General features: G+C 43.1%; 1 pseudogene; it reads left to right on the top strand.

Moving 5' to 3' along the window:
* The first annotated feature begins 1,882 nt into the window (after positions 1 to 1,882).
* Positions 1,883 to 3,545, top strand: LOC139442227 (uncharacterized; annotated as a pseudogene).
* Positions 3,546 to 13,838: the final 10,293 nt, after the last annotated feature.

The raw sequence follows: 13,838 nt of genomic DNA, 5'->3' as shown, positions 1-13,838 counted from the left end.
TACATATTCACATTTCTAACTCCCAATATGATAACAAGGGCTGGGATGGGTAACTCGGGCACACCGATGGATGGGTCATGAGTAGGACCGGGTACCCACAGTACTACACAGACCTGTGTTTAGTCACATGATATTTTGTTTAATGACAATAACAATCAAACTCCACGGTTACACTATAAGTCGCCAAATGGCTTCATATCTTTGCATGTATTCCTTATGACTTTTATATGTTTGAGTAAATCTTAAAGCTTTTGTCAACGTCAGTGTATGCAACTTCAACAATACCAACATACACTGGTGTCGACAATATGACGTACTTGTGGTTCACTTGAATAGTTTTAAATTGAAAGGCCTTGTTGTGAAATTACTTTAGACCCGTGAAGATCCGTGGTGGGATAGGTCTTCAGCAACCCATGTTTGCCCTAAAAGGCGACTATGCTTGTCGTTAAACGCGACTAACGGGATCGGGTGGTCAGGCTTGCTGACTTCGTTGTATCCCAATTGGGTGGATCGATGCTCATGATGTCAACCACTGGATTGTCTTGTCCAGACTCGATTATTTATAGACCGCCGTCATATAGCTGGAATTTTGATGAGTGCGGCGTTATACAACAAACCAACCAACAACCAACCAACGTGTCAATCAAGGTATTTGTGATTTGGTTTCACGATTCTGCCACTCCTGGTAACTGTCACGTTAGGTTATAAGTTGTTTTCTGGCAGCACCACAGGTCTTGTGTCTTCACTTCTCCTTAATTGTCATTTCTTGTCTCATGTTAGTCTTTGTAAGTTGTGTTTCAGTGGCTTAAGTGTAGAGTGTATATTACTCTGGTGGTGACATCCGCTTCACTGGTATATGGAAATGAGAGTTGTCTTCTATTCCTTCTTAGGTCATTACCTTCCAAAGATATGATGTAGGATCTGGGTGATTGATCCAGTTGTCTTACTGGTTCTAGTCTATCAAACCCATTATTTGTGAGAATTCTCACTTTTTCACCAGGTTTATGTGCAGGCAGCAGTTTATAATTAGCTGTCTTGTCGAAATATTGTTTCTGTTGCCCTCTCAGGTCTACTAAGAGTTTATATACACTTGATGGCTTTCGAATAACTGGTGACGTACAGTAGCTTGCACAACACAGGAGTTTCAGCTTTGGTTCTGCGTGACATAAGTTGTTTTGTAGGCGATCCCAGGACTTGATCACGGGGTGTATTTCTCTGGTTGAGTATGGCAAGGTATGGGTCACTGTCATCTTGACTTGATTTTTCCAAAATTCTTTTGGCAGACTGTGCCGCATTTTTGTCGAGTCCATTGCTCTGTGGATACCCTGGACTACTTGTTTGGTTGTGGGAATCTCCCACACTCCGTCGCAGTGGTGACTCAGCATAACACCACTGCCACAGGCTAATTTGCATATCACGTGACCGGACTTTTCTCTTGTTTGTAAACAAACGCGCTTTTTCAGAAATCAGTATAGAACGGGCTATTGCAAGTATTTGGGGGCGTTTTACATATTGTTTTGCATAACTATATAGATATGCTACTACAACAGCGAAAATGAGTTGCATGACAATATATATTTATGCATCAAAGTGACCGTGTCGCTAGCTCTCCGTTGGGCTTCGATGACAGCACGTGGAGCCGTACAACCAATGTAAACATAGGATAACTACACCCAAACAAGTAGATTTTTACATATTTGCATACTTTCTCAATGAAAGTTAACCATTCGTTGACGTTTGTTTATGAAAATGTCTAGACTTGTCAAACATGAAACGGATGAAAAGCATATGCAATATCTTGAATGGACTGTGAAAGATGTGACGAATCGTCACATGGCGCTGGCCTGTGGCAGAGGTACTATGCTAGCTGGCTGCCGGCCGCATGGAACTCTGGGTAGGAGAGTGGGAATCTCCAGGTTTTAGCAAATATTGCAAACTTCCGTGACGAGAACTCCCTGCACCGCTTCCGGACAACTAACAAAATACTTTTGATGACAATTTTAGATCCTCCAAACGAAATAATGTTTCACGTCATGAGAAATGAGTCTTAAGCTAATTTTGATTCCCTCATGTGATAAATTCAGTTCATCCTATCAAGCTCTTCTTGTAAAAAATAACTTGTTAACTACCTAAATTCATTGGTCAAGTGAACATAGCTCATCAGTCAAATGAACTTAGGATGAAATCAAGATACTATGTCAGACTGGTAGGCGCAAGACGACCCTAAATCAGACCATTCCAATCAAGCAGTATTTCTTATAATAATTGGTCACGTCAAGACGGATTATACATTCCATCTTTTCAATCTGCTCTCTACTCTCTAGCACTTATACTACAATACCACATCTTGGTAATTTCCTTTTACTCGTGAAAAGTTATTTCTATCACAAAGAGAAGTAGAATCAATAATCTTTGACCTCGTAGGTCAAGGTCTCCTCCCTGTACAATCAGCCTTCGCATGTCCATTTTGAATTTTAACCTAGAACTTTATAGAATGTCATAAACAAGTAAGTTAATATTAAACCTTTTTCCAAAATACCCTGGTTACACAACATCGAAGAGCCCCAACATGTAGTGTCTCCGTCGATGCAAACTAGATCCAGCCAACTCAGCAACATCCTGGATATGCTGGGCAAGAGGATGGCTCATTATACTTTACAGTATCCATGGGGTAAGTACATTTAATCCAGGGAGAATGGCGTCGGTGGAAGCAAGAAATTCTGACCTGTTGTCTTTCAGCAGTGCAAGTCGGAGTCTCCCATGATGTCACACCGCGCGCAGTTTCAGGCGTAGGATCAACTGAACTTCCAGGCGGATGCTATCAGTGCTCTCGTCCATCCACTCGTACGAGAGTGTGGATTTAACTTCATTGTAGCCAAGCACACAGTCACTTGATGGTTATGATGCATTTAAGATGGAAATGAGTTCGTCGGGTAATTTGCAGTTCTCACCCGCCAAGCAGGTTAACGCTAAGGCACTCAGCATAGGCATTTACATTGTAAAACATTGTTCTACCATACAGGCCATGTTGGCATACATGGAAACAATCCGCAATGCTACAGTCCGCTCCAGGGGTTTTGGACTGGTCAAACTACTTCCAGCAGTTCTGGTATCGGATGGCACAAGACCGACTTCGGGATTGGGGCTAGTTCCACGGTGAACTGTGGTTGAAGCACATGACACCGACTTTACCCCGTGTCCAAGAGGACAAGGCTGGACCCTATACAGCACCTTTCAGAAACTACAGCTGGTGTAGTCATCTACAACATGACTACAACAGATCAAGGTGCACCAGGTCAGAGTGCAAATTTATTCACAAATACTCCAATTGCAGTGAATCACATCCTGTCTATTCGCCGAAAGGGGGTCGTAGACCAACCAAGCAACTCAACTCCCCGCAGGCAACCCATGCTAAAGGCACTGACCCGAACTCCGCTAATGTTCACTAGATTAAAGCCACATCTGCAACTGTACAAGCATTCTAACCATGCCCATGCCATTTATTTATTACAAGGTTTGGAATCAGGTTTTCAACTGGAATATAGTGGCATAGTGCCCGCTTGAGTCGTTGGTCAATTACCAGAGGTAATATATAGTTGCCAAGTTGAAAAAGGAAGAAGACTTAGGTAGGGTCCTTTTGCCCTGCCGCCTCTGTCGACCTACAAGTGTCCCCCTATGGGTCTTGTCTCAAAAAAGCAGACGGGAAACACTCAGTCCTTGCCTGAGACAGAGGATTTTCGTTAAATACGCCACCTTTCTTATCCACATGGAAGACCAATCAACCACAACGTAGACAGCAAAGCATGCTCAGTGTAAAATGCACGGTTCAACGAGGCTGTCAGTATGGTGCAGCAACTAGGTCCAAATGCATTACTTACCGGTACAACTTCAGGACTTTCGAGTTGCTAGACTTGTGCTTTCAAGGTTAATATAATCTTCAAAAAGAGAAACGCAATACAGATATTTTTTGCCATAAAAGGAAAGTTAGCGGACCAAGGGAGTTTAATGTGTTAAAGTGTCAGTGACAAATTTCCCTGATCAAAATGATCACAACAAGGACATGCAAACCTTAAGTCGGGAAACGCGTACAATTCGAAAAAACGCACCAAGTGCATGAAGAAAATGACCATGAAGCTGCATGCGTTGCAAGTGCAGCAGCACTATTAACGGTATTAAAGTGCAGGATTTTGTATTGCCTGGCATCTGCTTCTATCGAACAGACACAGATCAATCAACATGCCAATGATTAAAAGAAGTGCAAAGAAACAACGTCATAGGCCGCTTGCAGGCAGGGGAATCCCGATCAGCTGTAGCCAGTGTTTTCAAAAGGCTATAGGATCGGTTTCAACAGCATGGGTCAACATGTATTAAAGTATTAAATTTAACGCACGATGTTACACTTTCATAAATAAATTTAATACAACCCAACATTTTTGTCGAAACTCCCTTGTGTTGTAGGACAGACCATTACTTGGAACGATTAACAAAATCGAACGCCTTTTAGCAAAATCCACAAATAAAACATATAATTTGCCTTTCCTTTTCCCCAAGAGACGACCAGCAACAGACTGTAATATGAAAACGTTATCCATAGCTGAATAACCCTGCCGGAAACCGGCTTGCGATTCCGGAATATTTTCATGCGCGTCACATGCACCAAATCTTAACCTAGTATTCAAAACTGAAAAATAAATATTACTGAAAACACTCAAAATTGTTATACCTCTATAATTAGATGTAGAGATAAGATATCCCTTCTTATGTAATGGCACTATCAGTCCTATCGACCACGATTCTGGGAAAACCCAACCCTCAAAAATTCCATTTAATGAAACAGTAAGAAACGGTAATAAAGTATCACTTGAAAGCTGAAAAAATTCAGCGATATTATGACCATACCCGGGAGATTTTGAAGTTTTGAGAGCAGCTGCCACCTCCTCTTGAGAAATTGGTGAATCCAAAATGTCGGCAACAAATGCACCAAAATCTCTTGTAATATACCCGAGATCAACACTGACATCGTAAATATTAGTCTTACCCATATACATATATTTCGAAAATAAGAATACTATTCCTCCTATGAAATACACGGTCGAACCGAACGCGAAGATTCCGCATTAATACGGTTTTCCATCACACCAGGTGGAACCACTCGGGTGCACATACACAGATGCCATCTTTATCCAAATTAAAAAGATTTTTGTCAAACACTATAAAAATAACATTATCACAAATGTTCGTTCTTTTTACAAAATTATCAAATAAGTGTTTCCTAATCAAAACAATAAGACCCCCAGAGAGTCTTCCTTTTACTGACGTTTTCGCAGCATTAATAAACATGCAGTTATAGCACTGAAAACATTGGGTAAAATCAAAATCATCAACCCATGTTTTTGACAGAGTAACAAAATTGAATTGCTTAATGAAACTGACAAGGCTAGATTCATTGTATTTGTTAAGAAAACCAGCAACGTTCTAAAACAGACAACTTATTGTGCAGTGTTCTGATTGGCTGTCACATTATCCAACTCACTAACTCACACCAGGCATATAACCCAAGTCACTAACTCGAGCTCACTCCAGTCATATCAATCAACTTACTCATGCCAATGATATGTCCTAACTAACTCACTCAACCCAGTCTTATAACCAGACTCCCACACTCACTCCAGTTATATAACCCAACTCACTCACTCATTCACTCACTCACTTCAGTCCTATAACCCAACTGAATTTCGTCAGTCATTAAGCACAACTCACTCATGAACTCCAGTCATATAATGCAACTCACTCACTAACTCACGCCAGTCATATAACCCAACTCACTCACTTCAGTCATACAACCCAACTCATTAACTCACTCAAGTCCTATGGCCCAACTCAATCACTTCAGTCATATAACCCAACTCATTCACTTCAGTCATATAACCCAACTCATTCACTTCAGTCATATAACCCAACTCATTAACTCACTCAAGTCCTATGGCCCAACTCATTCACTTCAGTCATATAACCCAACTCATTAACTCACTCAAGTCCTATGGCCCAACTCAATCACTTCAGTCATATAACCCAACTCATTCACTTCAGTCATATAACCCAACTCATTCACTTCAGTCATATAACCCAACTCATTCACTTCAGTCATATAACCCAACTCATTAACTCACTCAAGTTCTATGGCCCAACTCACTCACTTCAGTCATACAACCCAACTCAATCACTCACTCCAGTCATATAACCCAACTCACTCAATCCAGTCATATAACCAAACTTACTCACTCTAGTCATATAACCCATCTCACCCACTTACTCACGCCAGTCGTATGCTAAACTCAATCATTCACTCCAGTCATATAACCCGACTTACTCGTCATATAACCCAACTCACTCACTCCAGTCACATATCCCAACTCACTCACTCACTCCAGTCATATAACCCAACTTACTCACTCTAGTCATATAATAAACTTAATCACTCACGCCAGTCATATAACCTTTCCATTGAAAATGTATGAAGATCCAGGGTGGAATAGGTCTTCAGCAACCCATGCTTGACATAAAAGGCGACTATGCTTGCCGTAAAAGGCCACTAACGGGATCGTGTGGTCAGACTCGCTGACTTGGTTGATACATGTCATCATACCCCAAATGCGTGGATCGATGCTCATGATGTCAATCACTGGATTGTCTGGTCCAGACTCGATTATTTACAGACCGCCGTCATATTGCAGCTGTAATATTGCTGAGTGCGGCGTTAAACAACAAACAAACAAACCTATGTACGGATACACTGATATACTCTCCACATGGTTTATGTGGACACGCGTTCCTTACGGACATGGCCACAGGTGCTGAAAAGCTGATGACACTCCACTACCACGTACCCTGTGACTGATAACTGACATCAACAATCGAAACCACTTTAAAAGCAAATGTTTTCCAGAAGTGTGAGTGCATGGCATACTGATATTAATTACAAACGGTTGTTGTTTTATGTTTCGCTTAAGGCTATGGCAAATAAAGATGAGGTTTCTTATTGATTGATGAAAATATACATATGTGAAAAAGCGAAAGGAGTTTACACCGCCATCACTATCAATACCGCCACCGCCATCATCACCCAACTATGGACAGCAATATCAACACCAATGAAACATTACCGTGACATAATGCAAGTCACCATCGCCAACATCGACACACTGTAGACACGTATCGACCATCGAAGCAGCAAGGTTTGTTCTTGGGTCATACGACAATAGAAATTTGATCGGCCTAAAAAAAGGGATATGTGCCTCATCTGCACGTGTCTCGCCTGGCAGAAGGATGTGTGCCTCATCTGCACGTGTCTCGCCTGACAGACGGATGTGTAGCTTACATGCACGTATCTCGCCTGGCAGAAGAATGTGTAGCGTCTCAGGTAGGTCGACACCCAGATGATTACAACTCAAGTATAGATAGGGAATTACCAAACTACAGACAAGGAATACATTTTTTAAGTATCGACATATTTCAAAAGTAAAGACAAGGAATGCATTTTAAAAGTATAGACGAGGCATACAATAAAAAACTAAATCAATGCAAAACACGTCGTACAAACACAACAATGTGCTATGCAGAAAGTGATACACATCCGCGGCACGTTTGATTTGTAAAAAATGCGAAAAAGTGAAAAAAAACCCGTGGCGGCGCTTTGAAAGCCAAAACAACTCGTGCAATTCGGGTATGTTAATGATACGGACGGCATGTCAGACGCTCACACTGATAACAAAAAGCACAACGCGAGCGGGCGTGATGTAACGTTACAGACAGACCGGGCAGACAGACAGGCCAAGAACAGGTAGACCGAGGGTAACTTAGCCTAATGGAGACCGGTACTTGCGTATTCTGCGTCTCTGGAATCGATTCCTGACAGTTACCTTATCAGCGGCGAATGCCTTAGGGCAAATGGTTAGTCGACAGGCTGTTGCCAAGCGACCCAGGGATGAAGTAAGTTACAGTTATTACAGAAGACAGTTATTGACATCGCAACATTGTCGTCAGATATTAAGATGCGCCCGGACCGTACGTTGTTGGCAGTGACGTGACTGGCAGAGGGTCGTCTTCACTGATGAAAGACGTCTCTGTCTGTTCAGCCGACCGGGAGTAGGAGCGGCGGCATGTTGCGTTCAGGAGGTCGTGCCGTATGGTGGAGGGAATGGTATGGTGTGGGGGGAGTTTGTGGGCGGGAGAGAACACAATTCGTCATGTTTAACGGATATTTGACAGCTCAGTGTTTCCTGGACGATATTCTTCGTCCGATTGTTCAAGATTTCTTCAACATCTGCCACGTGGTGTCCTTTATCAGCATGACCCAACAAAGCCCGAATCGTACAGAACGTCCTCGCAGCAAACGTCAACTTGTTGCCATCGCCTGTACGCTCCCCACATATGTAACATAGAACACCTCAGGGATGTCATGGACTATCCTTCTCGACAGCGACCACATCCTCCAGCCATCCCACAATAACTGATCCAGGCCCTCTGAGAAGAATGGTCATTTTACATGCTGATTTCGTTGAGATTTTGAAATTTTCACTACATTTCACTTCATGTATCTCTCTTTTTTCATGAGAGTGACTGACACCAATGGTAAAGTCACTTAGAGCTGTCAGTTTATCTAGGGTTTGTTTATCTAGGGATTGCATTAAACAGTATGTATATAGGGATTATGAGGTGTTTGGTATATTGGCGTAGTTAGTTTAGTCCTCTGTCGTCAACCCGTCTCAGTGCCTGTAGTGATCTCCACGTCTCTACCACGTACAGTTTACGTTCTCTAGGCTGCAGGGGTGGGGAGTGCTGGAACGAGACGTGCTTCCAGCCTGTGGTCGCAGCCCTGCTGTGGAGCATGCCGTCGGCGGTAGTCGTGTATGATGACGTGCATGGTAAGGCCTACCTTCATTTCTAACAATCAGTTGGATAGCCTGTAACTGACCGAATGAGGTCACGTGACACTTCCTCTCGTGCTTCTGCTCACATTTATTTTAACGTCTGCTTGTTTTTAACGTCTGCTTGTCATATCACCCAATTCACTCACTTCAGTCATATAGCCCAACCCACTAAGTCACCCACTCCAGTCATATAACCCAACTCATTCACTCACTCCTGTCATATAACCCAACATACTCACTCACTCACTCCAGTCATAGAACCCAACCCACTTAGTCACCCACTCCAGTCATAGAACCCAATTCATTCGCTCACTCCTGTCATACAACCCAACTCACTCACTCACTTCAGTCATAAAACCTAACTTACTCACTGCTTGCCGTAAAAGGCGACTATCGGGATCGGTGACACACGTTCTTTGCTAAGCTGACGAGACGTGTTTTACATGACACTCCACTACCATGTACTCTGTGACTGATAACTGACAACAACAATCGAAAACAAACCAATGTAAAAGCAAATGCGTTCGATTAGTGTGTGTGCATAGCATATTGATGTTAATTACAAACGGTTGTTATATGTTTCGCTTAAGAGCATTCATGTTATCAGTTGAAACGCAAAGGTAGCCACGAGCTTATCCCACGTGATATCGTGCTATTTCCGTCACGGGTTTTTAAAGTCCAAACTAGTTGTAACCCTAGCGTCATGTGCAGAAAGGGAATGCCATTGTCGGTCACGTGTTACTTCAGGTCTTCCAGCCTTTTGGTATCGCTCGATGAGTTCCTTTACTTTTTCTCCCAGAACACGCCGCCTATGATGTAACTGACCGATGCGTCTCAAGCAGGACAAAGCTGGTTCTGGTCAGCGCCACGGAGCTTCCTGCACATCTCCCTCAACTCATGACGCGCTCCTTGGGCGAGAGGACGCTGTCAAGATTTGGGAATAATCTGAATTTCATCATTCTTGGTGGAACTCAGACTGTACATAATGTGATCACACTGGTACATTGTCACACAGTAGCTTTCATATTTCCTTCAGTTTCTGATAAAACGTTTTCGGACATTTTAAATCATTGATAAACTAAATGTTTAACTTTACAAAGTGGACATCGCAAAGAAATCGATTTCACTAATTCGAAACTCGATGGCAATTTATTAGCTCTCTTTATCAACGACAACTGTAGATATGTAGGAAATACAGTCTATGCATCTAGTTATCGTTGATGTGGTCATTCCTTGAATTCGACGAGAAAACTCAGGGTACATGCTTGATAGCTGATTCATCACAAAAGAAATATTATAGGGTTTATTTATTATTTTCCCTTCGCCAGGCGGAGAAGTCCGACCAGCTGTTCGGGGTGGTGTCCTTACTTCGTCACTTCTCCCGCTGGCTGATCGTGACGGGAGACGCCGATCTCAGACTGGACACAACGACTGTCGTGATGGACAACGTGGCCGTCATCACCACCAACAACCCGTGGAATCTGTCTCACCTATGTGGAATATCGGTAACATGTTACCGTGCTAGTCGAAGGAAAACTATACAATGTCGGGAACATGTGTGTGTGAGTGTGAGTGTGAGTGTGTGTGAGTGTGAGTGTGTGTGTGTGTGTGTGTGTGTGTGTGTGTGTGTGTGTACAAGTACAAATGTATCACATCTCAAGACATCAAAACTTGAGAATTGACATTTGACAATTACCTGTCACCATAAGGAACAGAGGAAAGCAATACAATGGGAATCTCATTCGTCATGTGCATTAATTATTTTAGCCATAATGCCACTCATTGTCATCGAACTGGATGACGAATTATGATATTCTTATGAAATTATATTCAAGATGAAGACGAGCGCTAAGTTCAGGCTCTTCGCCGACCAGGCTTCTCTTCTTCACCTCAGGTGCTTCCCCGTCCGGCGGTGTGGACCCTGCAGTGGGTTCCCGGGGGCAGGGGGTGGTCAGAGGTGGACACGAGTAGCCTGGTCAAGGAGCAGGTGCTGAGGACGGTGTTCCCCAACAGTCTCAGGGGCCTCAACGGCAGGACGCTGACACTGGCGATGCTACAGTTGAGGGCCCCCTTCAATGTTGGGTACTTTATGATGTCTCACCATGGACCCCCTTCAATATTGGGGACTTTAGGATGTCTTACCATGGACCCCCTTCAATATTGGGGACTTTAGGATGTCTCACCATTGACACCCTTCAATGTAGGGTACTTTAGGATGTCTCACCATTGACACCCATCAATATTGGGTACTTTAGGATGTCTCACCATTGACCTCCTTTAATGTAGGGTACTTTAGGGTGTCTCACCATTGACACCCTTCAATCTGGGGTACTTTAGGATGTTTCACCATGGACCCCCTTCAATGTAGGGTACTTTAGGGTGTCTCACCATTGACCTCCTTTAATGTAGGGTACTTTAGGATGTCTCACCATTGACCTCCTTTAATGTAGGGTACTTTAGGATGTCTCACCATTGACCTCCTTTAATGTAGGGTACTTTAGGATGTCTCACCATTGACCTCCTTTAATGTAGGGTACTTTAGGATGTCTCACAATGGACCCCCTTCAATGTAGGTTACTTTAGGATGTCTCACCATTGACCTCCTTTAATGTAGGGTACTTTAGGATGTTTCACCATTGACCTCCTTTAATGTAGGGTACTTTAGGATGTTTCACCATTGACCCCCTTCAATGTAGGGTACTTTAGGATGTCTCACCATTGACCTCCTTTAATGTAGGGTACTTTAGGATGTTTCACCATTGACCTCCTTCAATGTAGGGTACTTTAGGATGTCTCACCATTGACCTCCTTCAGTGTAGGGTACTTTAGGGTGTTTCACCATTGACCACCTTCAGTGTGGGGTACTTTAGGATGTCTCACCATTGACCTCCTTCAGTGTAGGGTACTTTAGGATGTCTCACCATTGACCTCCTTCAGTGTAGGGTACTTTAGAATGTCTCACCATTGACCTCCTTCAGTGTAGGGTACTTTAGGATGTCTCACCATGGACCCCCTTTAATGTAGGTTACTTTAGGATGTCTCACCATTGACCTTTAATGTAGGGTACTTTAGGATGTCTCACCATTGACCCCCTTTAATGTAGGGTACTTTAGGATGTCTCACCATTGACCTCCTTCAGTGTAGGGTACTTTAGGGTGTCTCACCATTGACCTCCTTCAATGTAGGGTACTTTAGGATGTCTCACCATTGACCTCCTTCAGTGTAGGGTACTTTAGGGTGTCTCACCATTGACCTCCTTCAGTGTAGGGTACTTTAGGGTGTTTCACCATTGACCACCTTCAGTGTGGGGTACTTTAGGATGTCTCACCATTGACCTCCTTCAGTGTAGGGTACTTTAGGGTGTTTCACCATTGACCACCTTCAGTGTGGGGTACTTTAGGATGTCTCACCATTGACCTCCTTCAGTGTAGGGTACTTTAGGATGTCTCACCATTGACCTCCTTCAGTGTAGGGTACTTTAGAATGTCTCACCATTGACCTCCTTCAGTGTAGGGTACTTTAGGATGTCTCACCATGGACCCCCTTTAATGTAGGTTACTTTAGGATGTCTCACCATTGACCTCCTTCAATGTAGGGTACTTTAGGATGTCTCACCATTGACCTCCTTCGGTGTAGGGTACTTTAGGGTGTTTCACCATTGACCACCTTCAGTGTGGGGTACTTTAGGATGTCTCACCATTGACCTCCTTCAGTGTAGGGTACTTTAGGATGTCTCACCATTGACCTCCTTCAGTGTAGGGTACTTTAGAATGTCTCACCATTGACCTCCTTCAGTGTAGGGTACTTTAGGATGTCTCACCATGGACCCCCTTTAATGTAGGTTACTTTAGGATGTCTCACCATTGACCTTTAATGTAGGGTACTTTAGGATGTCTCACCATTGACCCCCTTTAATGTAGGGTACTTTAGGATGTCTCACCATTGACCTCCTTCAGTGTAGGGTACTTTAGGGTGTCTCACCATTGACCTCCTTCAATGTAGGGTACTTTAGGATGTCTCACCATTGACCTCCTTCAGTGTAGGGTACTTTAGGGTGTCTCACCATTGACCTCCTTCAATGTAGGGTACTTTAGGATGTCTCACCATGGACCCCCTTTAATGTAGGTTACTTTAGGATGTCTCACCATTGACCTTTAATGTAGGGTACTTTAGGATGTCTCACAATTGACCCCCTTTAATGTAGGGTACTTTAGGATGTCTCACCATTGACCTCCTTCAGTGTAGGGTACTTTAGGGTGTCTCACCATTGACCTCCTTCAATGTAGGGTACTTTAGGATGTCTCACCATTGACCTCCTTCAATGTAGGGAACTTTAGGGTGTCTCACCATTTTTGTTTTTCATCAATATGCTTTGTTGAATATAATCTATAAATTACATCAAATTGCCTATGATTGAATATGAATCACATTCTTTTATTGAAGCCTGCCGGAAATTTATGTACACGTTACATTCCTTGCATTCCGGATCCGAGGTTTACGGGTTCGCATCCTGGGTTCACACCGATCCTTGGTCTGTTTGCACCAGGCATGTGCTTCTTCATTTCACCAACATGGGAAATCTTTACCATAAGCATCACTTTTAGTCCACATTCGGCTGACACGCTGATATACTGTCCTAAACGGACTCTCACTCTCCGATTACAATTCTGAGGAAGTCTCTATATCTTTTTTCAAGTGGATGCCCATATCAAGGCGGGTGTCACGTGGCGACAATATATCTTATGATGGCGCTGCCATTGACATGGTTGACCTTCTGGCTGCCGCGTTCAACTTCAGGTAACAACAGGACCCCCATCCCCTTCTCTGAAAATAATAAATAATAAATATTAATAACACAAAAAAACAAGACACAACAACAACAACAACAACAAAGCAAGTTCCTGAGAC

This window comes from Haliotis cracherodii, unplaced genomic scaffold (assembly GCF_022045235.1).
Source record: "Haliotis cracherodii isolate W230 unplaced genomic scaffold, xgHalCrac1.p SCAF_5, whole genome shotgun sequence".
Lineage (NCBI taxonomy): Eukaryota > Metazoa > Mollusca > Gastropoda > Lepetellida > Haliotidae > Haliotis > Haliotis cracherodii.
The sequence above is the reverse complement of the archived record's forward strand: the minus strand, read 5'-3'. Positions and strand labels throughout refer to the sequence as shown.